Source organism: Castor canadensis, chromosome 8 (assembly GCF_047511655.1).
Source record: "Castor canadensis chromosome 8, mCasCan1.hap1v2, whole genome shotgun sequence".
In the NCBI taxonomy this organism is placed as follows: domain Eukaryota; kingdom Metazoa; phylum Chordata; class Mammalia; order Rodentia; family Castoridae; genus Castor; species Castor canadensis.
Genome location: NC_133393.1, coordinates 137,712,818 through 137,733,349, shown reverse-complemented (window position 1 = coordinate 137,733,349; position 20,532 = coordinate 137,712,818). Strand labels below are relative to the sequence as shown.

Sequence of the window (20,532 nt, the reverse complement as noted above, 5' to 3'; positions counted from 1 at the left end):
GTTCCAGGCTTGGGCTACATAGCAAGATCCTGTCTCAAAAAAAAAAAAATAAATAAATCAAAGAAAGGAAGGAAGGAGGGAAAGAAGGAAGGAAGGATGGGAGGGAAGAAGGGAGGGAGGGAGGGAGGGGGGAAAAACCTGTTTGTTGGAATTCTAATTCTTGACTGAACCTTTGCTATGAGAATCTCAGAAATCCATGCCTTTCAATTTTAACACTTATTGGTTCTTCATTCTACAAATCAGAAGCATCACTAAGAACTTCCTAAGAAGATTCCCAGTCTATGCTTGCTATCCTTTACCTCTGTTGCCCGATGGTTTTTTCATGTGGTGTCATTTGGGGCCATCTATTTTTTTCTTCAAGGCTCTGAATGACAGTCTGAATTCTGGACTCCTCACTTTGCCTCACCCTGCAATCCTTAATTTATCACAAATCTTCACCTTTTCGTGCAGAGCAATGCTAAGAGTAGCTATGGATTTCCTGTCAGCTCAGGGAAGTTTGAGTTTTTCCTTGTGTTTTAGGCACAATGTACCTCTCTCCCCAAACTCCTATTGACAGATATATACTTTACATCACTGTGGCAGAAAATCAGCATGGGTGAAGGTATGTGGACTAAATGGAAGTAGGCAATTATAAGTATATGGTGTCAAATCAATACCTTGGGGAAGAGTTCTTTTTGAGATCTTCAACTGTTTATTTGACTCACTAAACATTTGCCAATAGCCTTCTCTGTACCAAGCTCTGAGGATTTAGAGATTAAAAGACAGACTCCTTGCACTCATGTGGCTCAGAGTCTTACAGAGAAGGAAAAGAACAAGGGCATTTAATGTAATATGAAGGAGGACTTCAGTACATCCTGGGTTTATAAAAAAATACAAGACAAGGTCACTTGGTTTCTCCTTAAAAAGCCAGCAAAGCATCTCTGCTTTCCTAAAGTAGGTTTAACTATTGGCATATTTCATAGGAGTAGCATAGTCAAATATTACCACACCCCAGGTAGTCAACAAAAATAGCTAAGTAGGAACTAGTTATCTACTTCACATGGTGAAGCCCACATACTGTAAAAAAGTATACACTGCCATCCTGAATTCCAGTTGAACCACTTATGAAATGTATCACCAAGTGAGCATAAGAGCATTGTTTCTTAAGAGTCTTGAACTCAGTTTTCCAGCTTAATCTTAGCAGTTAATAAACTGCTTCTAGAAATGAAACACAAAATGATTTACTCTTTGTAACATCAAATGATAAGCATTAACCCCAAAGGGAACATTGCTTTGTATGAAGTTTTGTCATCTGGGCAAGTGAATGTAATTTAATAAAAAGAATTTTCTTAAGAGTAATCGACTTCTACCAACAGTTACTGAGCCTATAGCCTGATTGGCCCAAAGACAGAAACAAGAATGACACAGGCAGACTCTTTATCTATAATAGAACATTCTTGCAAGGAGAAAAGGTATATGCAAGAAACCTTGACAGAAGGGAGATGTCAAAGGTGCAAAAGGTAGACCACAGAGAGGCTACATAATCTCCAAGGTGAGATAGACTAGAACACTATTCTTTTTTTTTTTTTTTTGTAAAGAGCCAAAGAGTAAATAGTTTAAGCTTTGTGAACCATGATGCATATGGTCTCTGTTGTCACTACTTCACTCTGTTGTTGTAGCCCAAAAGGCAGCCATAGACAATGCATAAATGAATATATATGGCTAAGTTCTAGTAAATTTTTGCTTACAAAACCAAGTAGTGGGCTGCACTTGGCTGGAGTTGCTGTAGCGAGCTGACCCATGACTCAGATAGTAAGGGTGGTGATGGGGTGGGGGGCGGCTTCACAGAGGAAGAGGTCACTAGTGCTGCAGAGCCTGGACTTCTGGGTAAACTTCTCGCAGGCAGAGATGGTGGGAAAGAGCATTCCCACCACGAAGGTGCATGGGCCTGAAAGAACAAAGCTCATTCATGAAAGGACAGGCGGTCCAGTTTCAAGCATAGTGAAGATATGTGACCAGTAATGTTGGCTGTTTAGGCCCAAAGTAATGACTATGACAACTTACTTTTGGGTGGAATTTTTAAACTTTTAGGGAATTCATGAAAAGACCTGAAAGCTGCACTGAGTGCACAGTTTATGTGAAGGCAATGAACTGGAATAAGTGAGCAGGGACAGGAGGAGACATTGCATCCTTGGATTTTACAAATCTGCTCTGCTTCAACTGGAGCAACAGATCAAGTAACAAACATAGGGGCCTGGATCACAGCAATGGCTGTGTGGGATGTGAACTGATTAAACAGACAGTTTGAGAGTAGATTCCATAGAATTTGGTAACTTTTCTGATATTTAGTGGTAAGGGAGAAGAAAGACTCACATTTGTCTTTGGATCTGAAGATAGCTGAACTAGTCATCTTTTCACCATTATCAACTTATAAAGAGAAAAGATTTATTTGGCTTCAGTCCCTGATGGATTAGCATCATTGCTTTGGCCCTGTGGGGCGGCAGCATGTCATGGTGGGAGTACATGCGGGACAAAATTACTCACCTTATGGCCAGGGAGAAAAAGAAAAGAAGAGGTGTGTGCTGAGTTCCACAATCTCCTCAGGGCATGCTTCCACTAACCTAAGAACATTGTGTCCCACCTCTTATAGGTTCCATCATCTCCCAACCGCACCACAATGGGGAACCAAACTTTTAAGACATGGGCCTTTGGGGGACATTTAAGATCCAAACTATAGCATTAGTAATAGAACCAAAAAGATAGGTGGATACTTTGATAAGCAAGATGCTAAGTTCAGCTGGGTCTGGATCTCCTCTGAGTCATCCAAGTGAAAATGTTTACCCAGCATAGCCATAAATAAAAGCATCAAGCTTAGAAGTGTGTCTGGTTAGAGTTCTTTGCCTAGACATTAATGCTAAAGTTTTGTAAGAGGCTAGAATTTCTGGAGAAGAAAAAAATTTTGAAGCAACTTCTACCAGCAACTAGAAGAATAAACAAAATAATAGTAATAATAGCATTTGTTGAGGGCTTCCAATATAACTGGCACTGTTCTAAGACTGATAAATATATTAACTCACTCAATGGCCCTCATATGTGGACATTAGATCAAGGGCAAACACAACAAGGGGATTGGACTATGAGCACATGATAAAAGCGAGAGCACACAAGGGAGGGGTGAGGATAGGTAAGACACCTAAAAAACTAGCTAGCATTTGTTGCCCTTAACGCAGAGAAACTAAAGCAGATACCTTAAAGCAACTGAGGCCAATAGGAAAAGGGGAACAGGAACTAGAGAAAAGGTTAGATCAAAAAAGAATTAACCTAGAAGGTAACACCCACGCACAGGAAATCAATGTGAGTCAATGCCCTGTATAGCTATCCTTATCTCAACCAGCAAAAACCCTTGTTCCTTCCTATTATTGCTTATACTCTCTCTACAACAAAATTAGAAATAAGGGCAAAATAGTTTCTGCTGGGTATTGAGGGGGTGGGGGGGAGAGGGAGGGGGCGGAGTGGGTGGTAAGGGAGGGGGTGGGAGCAGGGGGGGAGAAATGACCCATGCCTTGTATGCACATATGAATAATAAAAGAAAAAAAATATATAAAATAGTATTACTGAAATGTCCTGACATTTCCCATAGAATGATTATTTATAAAAAAAAATTGCCGTCAGTTCTCTGAAAAATGTTAATCAACTTTGTACCACATCTTATCTATTTTGTGGAATTGGTCTCCACAAAAAAATGTTTAAGTTTTGAAAGTTAAAAAATAAACATTAAAAAACCACAAAAATAAAAAAAAAAGGTCCATGCCCATCCTTTATCCTCATTTTAAAGATGAGAAATTTGACGTGGAGAGGCAGTGAGTGATTTACCAAAGATAACATATAAATAGCATAGCCAGGTTTGAACTCGGATAGCCTGGCCTGAAATACTGCTCATAGCAGAAGGGAATCAACTGAACAGCATACTGAAGGATAGGCAAAAAAGCTGAGAACTGAGAAGAGAAAGGTTTAAAATAGATTGAAACAGAAATGGGTGTCAGAACACAAGGACTTAAAGAAGAGGAGATAGGGCAGTAAAGAGAGGAATCCAACACACTGGGTTCAGTTCATGTGATACACAAAATAATGGCTCTACTAGAAAGTTCAAGATCTAGTCCCTGGAGCCCACAAATGTCACCTTAGATAGCCAAAGGGACTTTTCAGATTTGACTGAGAACTTTGAGGTGGAGAAGTTATCCTGAGATATGGGTAGGGGGCAATCTAATCACAGAATCATGCACATCCTTAAGAGCAAAGGACCTTTTATGGCTGGGGATAGAGACAGATGCATGTGACTGACTTTGCAAAGGAAGGAAGAGCCTTGAACAAAGGAACATGGAATCTCTAGAGGCTGAAAGAAAGTGAGTTAGCCTCTCCACTGGAGTATCCAGAAGGAATGGAGCTCTGCTAGCACCTTGATTTTAGTTTAGTGAGACCAATCGATACCTCACTTCCAACTTAGAGACCTGTAAAGATAACAAATTTGTGACATTTCAAGGTCCCTATCTCTACTTAATCCGATTTATATTCTTGAAAAGGATTCTAAATCCCTGATTCATCAGTTTGACGCAGTTCACATCCATCGACAATGGCTTCCCCCCATCAGCATGGCCTCTTGGACATCTAAGCCATGGTAATGAGAGTTCAGGAAGGAGAGAAATGAGGAAGCTAGCTCCCTCTGAATTTCTTTAATCAATATTTAATTTACTTAACTGACCATAAAATAAATGTTAATTCAGAGAAGTCCAAAAATTAACCATAACTAACTCTAGAACACAAGCCAATAATTATTTATTGATTATAGCTCTATGCTAATAAGGGTGTGATTACATTTTTTAGCCATTATAATGCCTCTCTGGACACTTGACTTAACAAATGCTTGAAAAACAAGAACAAAATGGCATTAAATTACATGAGCTTTGAAATGTAACAATTTAATCAAATGTACAATGATTAATTTGTAGGAACAATGTACAGTATTTATGTGACTTGAGTTACAATGTTGATCTTGACTAATTTCAGTGCTGGCATAATTAAAAGTCTGATATAGCTAATAATGAATGAAGGTCCTCCCAGTAGACATCTCTAATATTTTAAAGCCCATTTGAAATGTCTTAAATTACTTCTTAAAAGCTATTGTCCTTAAACATCTATCTATAATAACTTTATCCCTATGCTTATTTAGCAAAGGGTTTCACATAGCTCAAAGATATAGTCACACATTTTCATTCTATATTACTTCTTTAAAACTTGTTTTACCATCACAGAACCATAGTGTTGAAAGCCTGTCCCTAAATTCAGATTTTAATATATTAATGAGTCAAATTGGATAAGCACCATTTTCATAGCATGTAAATAATGTAAGCCTAAGCCAAACACAGTCTGCAAGTACCTCATTCAGTAAATGTGGGATGGGAAGAGACAGTCTAGAGAATAGGAGGTGAAGAGAAAATAAACATGGCATTAATATTGTTTTTAAATACATACCTACAAGAAGCCACCAATCATAAAACTGTCACAATAGGCGATCTTTTGCTTAGATTAGTGGTCAGTACATTATGGCCAAATGCCGTCCACTACCTATTTTTATAAATAAAGTTTTATTGGAACACAGCTACACTTAATTGTTTGTGTATCACAGCAAAGCTGAGCAGTCATGACAGATTTTGTGGTCCTTAAAGCTGAAAATATTTACTCTCCCTCCATTTAAAGAAGTTTGTCTACCCTCTCCTCGTAGTGAGATATTTAGAAAGCATTGCTCAGGTATTGTGATGTATAGAAACAAACTCTCTCACATAAATGTTTTACAAACTATTGGTTGTCCAAAATGTTAAAACTTACCAGTTTGAAATTTCATAGACTTTTGTCCTTTTACCTCCTCTTGTTTTATTTTGCAAGGCATGTCAAAATACCTGTGTAGTTACTTGGCCTTTTCACAAAGTAATTTGGTAGTTAGGGTCACTTTTTTTTTCTACAGGTATCAACAGGGAAAAGTATAAACAGAGTTTCAGTAGACTATCGAAAGGTTCATGTGGTCTAGTGGGTATAGCCAAAATCATTTTCTTACATGAACAATGGAAGCTGAACTGAACTAACTGAGTGTGATGGTAGTAACAGCTCAAACTGAGGCATTATAGTTAAGAACACAGACTCCAGAGTCTATGTATACATGGAGCCAGACTGTGTGAGCACAAGTCCGGCCTCTGCCTGAACAAGCTGTGTACTTTAACACTTCTTTTTGTTTTATTTTGTGGTGCTGGGGATTTAGCCCAGTGCCTTGTGTGTGATAGGCAAGTGTTCTACCACTGAGCTACATTCCCAACCCTAACTATGTGCTTTAATTAACTCATAGGGGCCTCAGTGTCTTAGCTATACAATGGTGATAATCATCTTACCTTCCTCATAGGGCAGAGCAGGTCTGGTCACAGAGCAAGTGCTATAAAAATGGCAACTATTCCTAATGATAGAGTACTAACATTGGTGAAAACAGTTTGATGGTTAAGAGTGTAGACTGGAAGTGGATGATCTAGGTGACAGGTGTTCTGGCTCCACCTCTGTTTAGTTTGTGACTTTGAACAAGTCACTTAACCTGACTATGGTAATAAATATTTACTCCATAGGGCTGTTCTGAGGATTATATAAATTAATAAATTAAGTAATGTTTGGCACAGAAGATATATCCAATAAATATTAGCTGTTTTGTTAATTTTATTTATTGCTGTGCACTATACCTGATGCTAAATGCTTGGTACCAGGAGCTCATTATTTTTTTTTCATTTTTCTTTTATTATTCATATGTGCATACAAGGCTTGGTTCATTTCTCCCCCCTGCCCCCACCCCCTCCCTTACCACCCACTCCGCCCCCTCCCTCTCCCCACCCCCCAATGCCCAGCAGAAACTATTTTGCCCTTATCTCTAATTTTGTTGTAGAGAGAGTATAAGCAATAATAGGAAGGAACAAGGGGTTTTGCTGGTTGAGATAAGGATAGCTATACAGGGCATTGACTCACATTGATTTCCTGTGCGTGGGTGTTACCTTCTAGGTTAACTCTTTTTGATCTAACCTTTTCTCTAATACCTGTTCCCCTTTTCCTATTGGCCTCAGTTGCTTTAAGGTATCTGCTTTAGTTTCTCTGCGTTAAGGGCAACAAATGCTAGCTAGTTTTTTAGGTGTCTTACCTATCCTCACCCCTCCCTTGTGTGCTCTCGCTTTTATCATGTGCTCATAGTCCAATCCCCTTGTTGTGTTTGCCCTTGATCTAATGTCCACATATGAGGGAGAACATATATTTTTGGTTTTTTGAGCCAGGCTAACCTCACTCAGAATGATGTTCTCCAATTCCATCCATTTACCAGCAAATGATAACATTTCGTTCTTCTTCATGGCTGCATAAAATTCCATTGTGTATAGATACCACATTTTCTTAATCCATTCGTCAGTGGTGAGGCATCTTGGCTGTTTCCATAACTTGGCTATTGTGAATAGTGCCGCAATAAACATGGATGTGCAGGTGCCTCTGGAGTAACAGTCTTTTGGGTATATCCCCAAGAGTGGTATTGCTGGATCAAATGGTAGATCGATGTCTAGCTTTTTAAGTAGCCTCCAAATTTTTTTCCAGAGTGGTTGTACTAGTCTACATTCCCACCAGCAGTGTAAGAGGGTTCCTTTTTCCCCGCATCCTCGCCAATACCTGTTGTTGGTGGTGTTGCTGATGATGGCTATTCTAACAGGGGTGAGGTGGAATCTTAGCGTGGTTTTAATTTGCATTTCCTTTATTGCTAGAGATGGTGAGCATTTTTTCATTTGCTTTCTGGCCATTTGAATTTCTTCTTTTGAGAAAGTTTTGTTTGGTTCACGTGCCCATTTCTTTATTGGTTCATTAGTTTTGGGAGAATTTAGTTTTTTAAGTTCCCTGTATATTCTGGTTATCAGTCCTTTGTCTGATGTATAATTGGCAAATATTTTCTCCCACTCTGTGGGTGTTCTCTTCAGTTTAGAGACCATTTCTTTTGATGAACAGAAGCTTTTTAGTTTTATGAGGTCCCATTTATCTATGCTATCTCTTAGTCGCGTGCTGCTGGGGTTTCATTGAGAAAGTTCTTACCTATACCTACTAACTCCAGAGTATTTCCTACTCTTTCTTGTATCAACTTAAGAGTTTGGGGTCTGATATTAAGATCCTTGATCCATTTTGAGTTAATCTTGGTATAGGGTGATATACATGGATCTAGTTTCAGTTTTTTGCAGACTGCTAGCCAGTTTCCAGGAGCTCATTATTATTACCAACACCACTTTAAGGATAAGAGAACTTGGAGGGTGGGGAGGTGGTGACACAAACAATGTAGATACATGCAAGTAAATGTAAAAACAATAACATAAAAAGAGAAAGAAAAAAAGGGTAAGAGAACTTAGGCAGAAGAGGGTTAAGTAATTAGTTTCATTCATTGAGCTCCTTAGTAATGAAATTAGAATCTGAGTCTTTCTAAGGGCAGTGTTAGGAGACCTTGGGGCTTGTATCAAAACGGAAGCAAATTTTCTTCAAGGAAAACACACAGACTAAGACACAGAATCGTACATTAAACAACAATTGCCATGACAACTGCTTTCCGCTCTTTTAAGAAACTGTGTTGGACTATAATAACCCCACAAATGTAGAATGTTAGGATCTGGAGAAAACTTGTATATCATCTACTCCAACACTCCCATTTTCCAGATGAGAACACTGAGACCAAGAACAATTCAGAGACGAGCCTAATACCACACAATTTCAGCAGCAGAGTAGCAGAGTAAAAACTAGTCAGATCTGGTCTCAAACCTTTCCATCACAACCAACTGCTAAGGCTTAGTGGTAGAAAGCTAATTGGAATTCATTCTATACTTTGGCTTATCTCTTATCAAATAGTGCAGAATATGAGAAGAGAGTCAATGACACCTAGAGGATATTCTGTAAATAAACTGATGAAAAGTAATAAATATCTACAAAATTTGGCCCCTTACTAATGGTGCACTGGACAGACTGGACTATATCAGTGAGGGGATGTGAAGAAAGGGGATCTCAGAGCAGATGGTAACACAGATAGTCTTCATGGGTCAGACAGACTAAATACCTCACAGCACAAAGGCCCAGTGGGAAGATGCATGAAACACATGGATATCTTTCACTGAGGTCCATCGTAGGGGCGATGGTAGTGAAATATTCATTGGCATTGACCCTAACTAGCTCACAGGCAAATCAAATCATTAGGGAGAAGCACAGCCAACCCATTAAAAATACCAAAAGGGCAGAAGCAGGGATTCACACTACTCTTAATTCTCTTGAAATGAAAATTAAGTTCTAACGTATGTGTTTTCAGTATTTTATAAACTTCAGAATTCCAGTATTACTATATATTTTCAGTACTACAATGAAATATAGTGATTAAGAAAAGTTCCTCTGGGTTAACTAGCTCTGGGACCTTACATAAGGCACCTCCATGCCTCAATTTTCTTATCTGTCAAATGGGGATGAAGACAGTGTCTACTCCTAAGAATTTTCATGTAGACTAAATGAGTCACATGCTTTGAATGGTACCTGACTCTAGAAAATGCTCAATAAATATCAGCCATTGCTATTTACATCACTACTACTTCGAAAAAGGACTTGAGGAAGTTAATTTTCATCTTCTGGAAACCACACATACACAATTTTCCCTGTTTTCTAATGTTCTTCAGGATCTGACCTCTAATAACCTTTCAGCATGTGCCCTCTTTCTTGTTTCTGTCCATATGCCCTTCTCCTATGTTACTCCTTTTATCAGCCATCCTAGCCTACCCCACAAACATGTGTGAGTCATTCTCTCTGTCTGGAATATGTCCCTAGTCCCTCAATCCTGGTTTACTTTAACAAACCTCACTCTTCCTTCAAGAGGAAACTCAACCACCACCACTCTGGAACCATCACTATTCTGGAGTGTCTGTCTCAATTCCTGGGCAGATGTAGGCTCTCTGCTGTCTGTTGTCAGTGAAATTCTGCATACTTCTATTATAGCCATTATCCTCTGCTTCATAATTGCCTATACACAACACTCTGTTCCCTCTGGACAGGGTCCTTTCATCCTAAGTGTCTGGAACTTGGAAGGCATTCAATAAATTTCTGTAGAGGGATGAAAGAAAAAGGTGATGGGAAGATTCAATTAACAAACATTGAATACCTTCCATGTCTGTACTGTTTCACCAGATGCTGGGGGTACAAGAGAAACAGGATATAATCTTTACCTTCATTACTAATGGTTGCTGAGGTGTCTGTATGTTGTTCCAATTCATCAAATATTCATTAAGCATTGACAATGTACCCACTACTGGGCTAGGTGCTGAAACAGATGCAACTGAAGATCTGCTGCAGTCCTGAGGGGCTCCTGACCTCATAGAGAAAACACAATTAGACTCACAAGCTCTAATCCATTCTCTGATAGTCAGAGGAAGTAGGACCCACAGCTATCCAAAGCCATCTTCCCATTAGTGGAAGTTGAGTCTAACCCACAGATCTCCACCCTCCCTTTCTTGCTTCTCTACCTGCAACAGGATCTCCACATGAAGAGGAATTTTATAAATACAAGCTAAATCGAGTGCATAATAATGCATCTAAAGCATCCTCATCAGTGTGATCCAATGGTTTGCTTCACTGACAGACACTTTAACAGCACTAGAAATTTTAGAAAGTTATGGCACTAAATTCAAACTTACTAATACCAGGCAAGTTCCCTTTCTCTAATATAGGTCCCTTCATTTATATAACAAACAGGGATGAGAGACAAAAATTTTTTCAGGGATTATGCAAAATCCAATCTTGTTTGTGTCATACAAGGAAATGCTTCCCAGGGTTTGGTTACTTGAGACACACTAACTGAAGTACCATAAATAGACCTTTTTGAGGTCTGAAGGCTCAGAAATAATTATTGACTGGTGAATGTGTCACTGAGACTGTAAAACTTAAGATTAATTGATTGTTGAGTCACTTCTTTTAAAGAATTCTTATTGCTTTATAAAAGCAAATAAACCAGGAAAAGTAGGTGCTCCTTTCATTAAAAAATAAAATCCAAAATAACTGCCAACAAGAGCACAGCTCTCCTTAGGGAGACCATCCCAGCATGGACAAGACAAACATGCTAAATTATGTTCATTCCTATTGCTTTAGGAAAAATTGGGGTTTCTGTTTTTTGGGTTTTCTATGGATAGAGAAAGAAGCAGCTCAGTAGGAGCCCTGCCTTGGCTCTAAGTTACTGAGATGCTGATTCATCTGGGGGCATACCAATTTTTCAATGGTATCACTGCCAGGTATTTGCACGAGTCAGACATTTGCTTAGTATCTAATCAAAAACCCGAACAAAAGTCCCACTCTGTATTAATGGTCTCACCAGAGATATCATCAAGTACTTAGATGACAAACTGCATAAAGAAGGCAAAAAGAATTACTGTCTATTGAGTGTCCCCCTTGTGTTGGACACATCACATATATATTATCTCATTGACTTCACTGGACTATAATTCCTTGTGGGGCAAGACTGAATCAGATTCACCACTATCTCCTTGGCACTTCCCATACTGCTTGGCATATGACAGGTGCTCAACTAAAGCTGAATGGATTATTCCAACAGCCTTGCAAGTCCCATGGCCATTGGGCAGGACAGGTGTGCCCAAGCTCAGTAATGCTTCTACTCCTCCAGCAATCTGACTTTGTGATTCCCAAGCTGAGATTTAGTGTCCAGACAAGAAACATATTGTGTGGAGCAATGCTAGAAAAAATAAAGTTGGGGTCCAAATTACAGTATTGCTTATTCACCTGTTGACAGGTGAAGAATTTACAGAAGTTTGCAGAATTTACACTAAGATCAAGATCAACCCTGAAAAATGACATAGTGCTCAAGAGCTTAGAGTCTAAGTTCAGAGAAGATGTATGTCCATTTTCTACCAATTATTGGTAACTTATTTCTCTGAGTCACAGTCTCTTTGTCACTAATATAGAAACCATAACACAATCAATTATGTCTAAACCTAACCATCCCTCTACTAAGCATCTAAAAGATAATGTGGAAAAATCACTTAACAATGTTGACTGTAAATTAATATTCACAAAATCTCAAATGGAAATTCAGCACAGGCTTAGCCAACAATATGACTTTTTTTTCTCTTTCCAGTCTCTGAAGTAACTCTTACCAATTCATGACATCTCCCACCACATCATCTACTGATGTCACTTCTAGTCAACTAGGAAAAAAAGAGGCATCTCTGCTTAGAAACAACTCCAAATTGCCAGCCTACTTGAACCTATACATTCTTCCCTCTCTGCTTCTTTATCCAAAAAATTAAGTTATAATTGACAAAAAAATTATATATATTTATGGTGTACAATATGATGTTGTGATAGAGGTATACGTTGTGGAATGATTAAATCAAGCTAATTAACATCAATTACATTACATACTTATCAGTTTGTGTGTGATGAGAATATCTAAAGCCTATTCTTAGCTATTTTCAAATACCTTATTATTAGCTACAATTATCATGCAGCACATAGAGCTTCAGAACCTACTCCTCCAGTCTGACTTAAATATTATGGCCTTTGATCACCCTCTCCCCACCCTCTGCTCCTCTTCCCACTAGCTCTTAGCAATCACCATTGTACTTTCTACTTCTATAAGTTCAATTGTTTTAGAGTCCACATTTAAGTGAGAGTATGCAAATTTGTCTTTCTGTGTCTGATTCATTTCACTTGGTATAATGACCTTCATGTGTGTGCCTGATTAGCTCACAAAGCTAAAATAATCAAAACAGTATGGCATTCCCATAAGAACAATATACCAACCCATGAAACAGAAGAGAAAGTCCAAAAACAAACTCACATACTTATAGTCAATTAACAAACACTGGGGAGAGAACAGTCTCTTCAATAAAATTGATGTTGAGAAATCTGCCTTTTTGCTTTTGAATGGAAGTACATACCTATTCTTATAGTCAATCCATCCACTTTCCCTTGCTTCCTTGACCTCTCACCTGCACAAGCACTTTCCTGTTCAATTCTTTCCTTTTTCCTCTACATCATCTTTTTCTCTCTTTATTGACTCACTCACATGAGCAGACAGCATTCTTTACTTTCTCTATTCTTTCAGAACCATCCCTTGACTAGCATCACCTTCCAGCTACCATCCATTTCCCTGTTCCCTGTCTACCACAAAACTGTGGGCACAGACAGCTCTACAATGGGCTTTGGTGCTCCCCACTCCACACTCATGGCTCTTGTCGGCATCACCTCACCCAGCAATTCCTGTCTCTACACTTCTCTTGATCTCTTGTGACATCTTTCTTCTTGAAAGCGTTCCTCTCCCTTGTGTTTCAGAATCTGTATCAGTTTCTTTTGCCTGTTGACAAATTCCTCCCAGACCAGCTGCATTTCCTGGATCCAGTGAAATACAAAAATGTAGAACGCTTATTAAAAATTGTTCAGTATTTCAAGTCTGCAATAACAAACCATTAAGCCAGTGTGGGATCCATCTTTGTGTGGGACCCCCATGTGACCACACTGGAAGTCAGTTCTGAGTCCTATGTCTAAATGGTAGAGAGACCCTAAGCACTGTATCAACCCCTTTCTTGCTTTCAATCCTTGTGTTCCCTTTAAGGAGCTTGTGCTCCCAATGGCATATCAACGAACATATCTTTGGTGGTGACTCTTAAATCTCTAGCCTCAACTTCTTCTCTGAGCCCCAGATGCGTTTATTCCAACTTCCTTCTTAACATTACCACCAGGATAGGATGTCTCAAACTTAATGTGGCCAAGAGCAAAGTGCTGAATTCCCCCTACTTCATCCTCACAAACACACCCCTGCCTGGATGCTCTGATACAACAAATGGCATCCTTCAATCTCCTCGTTGGTCATACCCAAAAATATGAAAGTCATTCTTGATTCTTTTATTGATCTTATAGCCCAGATCCAATGTATTAGCCTATCTTCAAAACATATCTTTAGCCTGACCAACTTTTTACCATGTTCATTGTAACTTGATATTTGGCTCATAACAGAAGCACAATAAATATTTGTCAATGAACAAAAGCATGGGTAGGGTTATTGTGAAAATTATGAAACAATTTAGTGTGAAGTTCTTACTACTATAACTTGGTGCTCAATAAATGGCAGTTGTAGATAATGTGATAAATAAAAAAAAAGTTCATCATGGTGGCTAGTTATTCACCAAACCCAAATCATTTTCCCCCCTGAGCATAGAGCTAGACTACATTTTCAGGCTCCTTTGCAGTATGCATGCCCAAGTGCCTGAATTCTGGCCAGTTGTGCATAGGAGGAAATGAATGCTGCCCTGGCTCATAGAATTGTCCTATATGAAATCACCCACTCTCTCTCTCTCTCCACAGTTTGCTAGATGGTTGGTGTACTGAGGTCAGCCTCAGAAGCCATGTGTTGAGATGGCAGAACCCTGGACCTTTGAAGGTGGACCACAGGTTCATCTCCCTGAAAGACAGTTGGGCTTGACCTGAGAAACTTTTATTGCACTAAGCCAGATAAATCAATGTTTATCTGCTTCAGCAATCAGAGTAAATTTAATACATACAACTCATCACTTCTCTGGCATCAGGTGTGTGTGCAGTTGCAAAAGGAGAGGGAGTCTGGCAAAGGACTGGCTTAGGAATCACAGCCCATAGGGTGTCAAGAGGAGCCTCTGAGGGTAACCTTTCCAGTCAGAAATTACTGTGTGACCTTACTTAGTGGTCAAGCAAAGAGTGACCTTGGGGTTTCTCTCTTTTTGTTCACAGGCACATGGTAGGCTCCCAAGAAGTATTTGTCAAACACAGGGATGGTGGGGAGAAAAGGCCCTATGTAACTTATAATTATTCTTTACTTCCGATGGGAATCTTAAGGAAGCCTTTGGGTTGTGACAATTCCTTTCAATGCATTGTAGAAATTACATAACTAAGTAATTTCCAAATAGCCGTGTGTCCCATTTTTTACAAATTACAGCTACTTGAATATAAATTAAAGTGCAAATGAGGTCATTTTTGTGGCTTTTTCCTACCAATGTATAAATGAACAAGGCTCTCACTGAACTATGTTAGTTTGTTGAAGCTAAATTGGACTTGCATTTATTTTTAATGACTTCTTAGCTGAAAATGCATGTTAATTCTGCAGCTAATCATCATAATCACTTAGCATCATAAAGTGAAATGCAAATGGCTACCTGACACATGAGTCTATGCTGCCAACAGTTTCATCAGGTGGTTGAGAAAATGGAGCTCATCTTGAGATTACACATTCACACTCCCTGGAACTCAGAGGCATCTTTCCTCTGCCCTGGCCAGCTCAGTCTCCTTTTGCTTTCCCTGTGCCTGTGACAGCATCTGTAATACTGTGATGCAATCATTTTGTCTTTATGTGTCTTTCTAACAGAAGGGAAAGACAGAAACAAAAGAAAGGCAGAAAAATCATAGATTCTCAAAACTAGGTCAGAACTTGGCATTTAGTAGGGTCTCAGTAAATGTTGAATAAATGAATAAAACATACTGAAAAAGTTAATCCAGTGACCATTTGGCTGCAAACACTAGGCACAAGCACCATCAGTGCATCATAAATTTAGTTTGTAGCTCAAAATTTCCTCAGTTGGCCATCATATACTGAGCAGCTTCTTGTTATAGACTGAACATATATGGCTCCCCTAAGCTTATATGTTGAGATTTTAATCTCTAATTTCACAATATTGGAAGGTGAGGCCTTTAGGAAGTGATTAGGTCATGAGGAGGAAGGCCCCCATGAATGGAATTAGTGTTCCCATAAAAGAAACCCTAAAGAGCTCCCTCACCCCTTTACCACATGAGGATGTATGAGAAGGTGGCCAGTATTAACCAAGAAACAGACTCTCATCAGATGCTATATCTGCCAGTGACTTGATCTTGGACTTTCCAACCTCCTGAACTGTGAGAAATAGATTTCTAACATTTCTAATCCATCAGGTCCAGGGTACTCTGTTATAGCAGCTTGAATGGACTAAGACACCCTGTGTATAGAACAGTAAATAATTAACAGCCCTTGCTCTGAGAGCACTCAGTGTATAGGAGGAGAAAAACTTGTAAAAAAAAGATACATCACAAACCACCAGGTGTTTGGTGCTACAACAGAAGGGCACACAAAGTACATTGGGGCACAGCTCTGGGGACATCTAATTGCCTCCAGCAGTCCCAAACATGACCACATGAAGAAGCTGACTTTACAGCTGAAAAGATAACAAGGGCAGTAAATTTAGCATGAAGACAGAGGGATTTTTCAACAAATGACATCTTATTTTTTTTTAGTTTGATTAAAGAAATTGCTATCCATTTTGGAATATAGCTTAGAAAGTTTCACAGGTACAATGGATTACATAACACCTCTGTCTCATCTTGTCCTTTTTCATCAACACAGACATAATAAATGACCTTCTTTCTCTGAGGAACATCTCATCAAAGATTTAAAGTGATAGTAAAACCTAGTAATCACAAAGTGATGAATGGAGACTGACTACTAGGAACAGCCCTAGTGGAAGGATTTCCAGGGGATGATTGATATTTGGAAATGTGGTATTAGAAGGTAACTAGGCCACCCACTAGATGGAGATTTTGTCATCTCTGAGTACAGGATAGAAATGATGCATTGGAGGCAGAGGAGAATGTGCTCATCCTCCAGGTTAAAAAGGACATATCCCTAGAGTGCCTGGAAAATACCATCAGGACAAAGGGACTCCCTAGAACTAACAAGCTGACATACGAATTCGTATGTCATTACAAATGTGGAAACCTAAAGTGACTTCAGGAACAAATGAGAAAATTGTTCTTTCACATAGAGGCCTGGCTATTGATCCCTAGACTATAGATTACCCTGCCATAGTACAAAAGTTTATCTATTCTAAAAAGGAGCTTGCAAACCCTAATTAAAATGTAAATGAAAGCAATAATCAGATTAAAGTGACCCAATGGCTGAAGGATTAAAACAAATTATGCTGGGATGGTATTCAAAAAATTTAAGAAAATAGATCACGACAGTTTTCTTTAGAAAGAAAGCTTGCAAATATATAGAAGGACAAACTGCCATGATTCAAGGACTATGCTATAAAAAAATTAATACAAACTTAAAATAAATCTTTTTTGTATTACTTTAGTTTTTCAATGGATGACCAATGCTGCTTAGCTGAACTCTATTAGCTGTGGAATATGATAAGAGTAAGTAAAGGACAGAACAGAATTATTTTACAGACTTTTAAAAACAGAAGTCAGAGGATGCTCTGGAGTTTTAAATAATGTATGTTTAATTTAGAATGGATAACTGTATAAATGCATAACTGTATAAAACAGTATAGCAAAATGTCAAGAGTGCTGGCGATGTCCCTAAACCTAGGGTCTCAGCTCCTTTCTGCAATCCTCTAACAGTTGTTTCTCCCAGGAACTTCTCCCTCCTCTCATTGTATCAGGCTTCTGTGCCCTGCAATGAAATTGTCCTCAGATCATCTTAATTTGAGCATGCAATTTCTACTGAGAACTGAAAGGGGATTCTGGAGTTAGATTATTTATGTATTTTAAAAATGCAGGCAAAATCTCCACATCAGGAGGCAACAGAAGACAGATAAGCCAGGGAAAGTGGTAACTTTGGTTCAAGTTGTCACCAGTAGTATCACGGGATGAACTGCAGGTGGAAGGGAAGACACTGGAAGGCACTTAATTGCTATGGCATCTTCAGTGACTAGAAAGATTATTGAGTCTCCTAGCTTCTTCTCACAGCCCTAGAAACTGTACAAAAGGAAATGAGAAGTTGAATTCACTGAATATACAAATGATGACTTGATTAGGAAAAACGAGAAAGTCCTCATGGCTATGCATCTGTGATTGTCACAACAATCTTTATCTTTCAGAGCCACAGCACTGATCACACGCTCGGTTTCATCAGGTATATGATATCAAGGCAAGCCCTGGTGGGAAGGGAGGGTGACTTTGATAAATGGGATGGGAACATTTTGATAGACACAAGGCTGAAAAATTTGAATCCACAAAATCCTCCTGCCCTTGAGGCCAGATACTTCTTCCCTGCCTAAGAAAATCAACCTCTCTCTGCATAGCCTGCCCATTGTTCATTCTCCTCAGAACTTACTCCTCTCATCTCTCATTACCTCTAAGTCCATACCTAAGTTAGGACGCAGAACTGTACAGAGGGAGAAATGAGACAGCCTACGCACCTTATTTAAGAGAGCAGCAGAGGGGGTGAATTCAAATATGACACATTTGATACATTGTGAGAACGTTTGCAATGTATCCCCAAAATACTCCCACCCAGCACAATAATAATAATAATAATAATAATAATAACAATAATAATAAAGACTGGTACAGAACCTGACAAGTCTGTACTGGCAGGAGCCAGGTAAGCATGCAGGAGTTTTCAAGGACATTGGACCAAAAAGGACAAAATTTAAGGCTTGATCAACTCAAATTCATTGGTGGAGTGCACTTTTCAGGATTTAGGAATCAGCGTTAGGTTGAGCACCAGGGAATGGCATCAGTAATCTAACAAAGTGGCCAATTAGAGCCTGGACTGAAAAGCCTAGACATATAATGTTAAACCAAACTTTCTCAGCACCTTGTAAAGCAGGAGGTCACAAACGGTGGCCCATAGGACAAATCTGACCTGTCACCTGTTTTTGTATGGCCCAATAACTAAGAAGGTTGCTGTAGTTGTTGTTTTACAATTTTTGAATGTTATAAGTCCAAACACAATCATTGACCCTAGACAAAAGTACTTACTGAATTTTGCCTCTTGGCTCACAGAGCCCACACTGTTCACTGTCTGACACCGAGCTGACTCTTGCTATAGAAGGAAATCTGAAGCCTCGGAGAGACTGGAACACTGAAGTGAATTTATGAGGAGCAATGACAATTTCCCCCAAACATAAACCATGCTTCCGAAGGATGGAGGCAGAGGAAGGCACCCTTGACAGTCTTGTGGTGGCTGCCCGTGTGTGGCAGCTATTCTCCGCATCCTGGAAATGGGAGTATGTGGGGAAGGATCTGACATTGGATCCATTTCTTTGATATCAGTGCACAAAAGGGACCCAACAGCAGGAGAAAGCAGCAGGTTGGCACTGAACTGTCAACAAGGGGATGAGTACTAAACCACAGAGTAGCCTAGATCCACAGAGATCGTGGTGATGACTAAATGATCCCAGGGTTCTAAGAAATAAAACAGAGACAGGTGGACAACTTACTAAGGTGTTGCAGGCATGTACAACAGTAAAACTTCTGGATCTGATGAGTTGGAACATGACACAGTCACCATGGTGGGAATTCTAGCCTCAAGTTCCACTGATGCTTCTTAACAGAGGGAGAGGCTGGCTGACTCAGGAGGACCATGAAATCCTGCCTTGGTATATGCTGCGAATTGTCTCCGTGCCCTCCACATAGGAACTAGTGGCTGCTTCCAATGTGACTATGCAGTGAAGAAAGAGAAATGCTAAGATATTCTGCAGATCAAACATCTATCTAAACTTAAGCTTTTCTCTGGGGAACTCTCTGAAATACTGCTTGATGTACCATTCAAAGGAGGAGGGATAGAATCTTGACCTAACTCCATCTTATAATGGATCCAATGGCACCAGAGACTCAATGTAGAATTATTTTGGTAGTCCCAGAATGTATTATGGAAACATATGTTTATGAACTGGCAGAACTTCCACACTGGTTTACTGATTCATTGACTGAGTGCAAACAGGCACTCATAGGCTGCCCTTCTCCATTGACTAAACGAAGAACAATGTCACACACACAATTGCAGAGATTGATGTGACTATAAAAGATCACATTTTCATTTAAAAGATTTCAGCAAAAGCCAGATGTGTGACAGTTGGTTTGATGTGTCAACTCACCTGGGCCACAGGGTTCCCAGGTATTTGGTTAAACACTATTCTGGGTGTGTCTTTGACAGCGTTTCTGGATGAGGTTAGCATTTGAGTCAGTGGACTCAATAAGGCAGGTTGTCCTTCCCAATATGGCTGGGCCGCATCTAATCCACTGAAGACTTAAACAGAATTAAAAAGCTGAGTAAAGGAAAATTCACACTTTGTGCTTGCCTCTCCTTGAACTGGAGATTGGTCTTCTCTTGATTTTGGATTCAGACTGAGAGTGGAACTTATAGCATCAGCTCTTAGAGCATTCAGGGTTTCAAATTTGGACTAGAATTATACTGTTGATTCTTTTGGGTCTCTAGCTTACACACACACACACACACACACACACACAAAACTGATTTGGTTTCTCCGGAGAACCCTGAGTAAATACAAGATGGTCTATAAATGTTATTATGAGATAATTACAAACTAAACTAAGTAACATTAGCAATCACAATATCCGCTCCAGAAGTAGTATTTTTACTGGAGAAATCAATAGACTGGCACCTATTATGCCAAGCAAATGTGCCATCATCCACTCCTACCCTCATCTGTAAAGAAAGTA

At 39.3% G+C, this 20,532-nt stretch overlaps 1 protein-coding gene across 7 annotated transcripts in view; it reads right to left on the bottom strand.

Moving 5' to 3' along the window:
- Ano4 (anoctamin 4) overlaps window positions 1-20,532 on the bottom strand; it is a 391,963-nt gene that overhangs the window by 216,544 nt on the left and 154,887 nt on the right. The window contains exon 1 of one of the 7 annotated variants that reach the window (XM_074084221.1): window positions 10,278-10,418. The exons of the other annotated variants lie outside the window; for them this stretch is intronic. The gene's annotated coding sequence lies outside the window, so the exon portion shown is untranslated. Of the gene's footprint in view, window positions 1-10,277; window positions 10,419-20,532 lie in introns of those variants that run through there. 7 annotated transcript variants of the gene reach the window in all.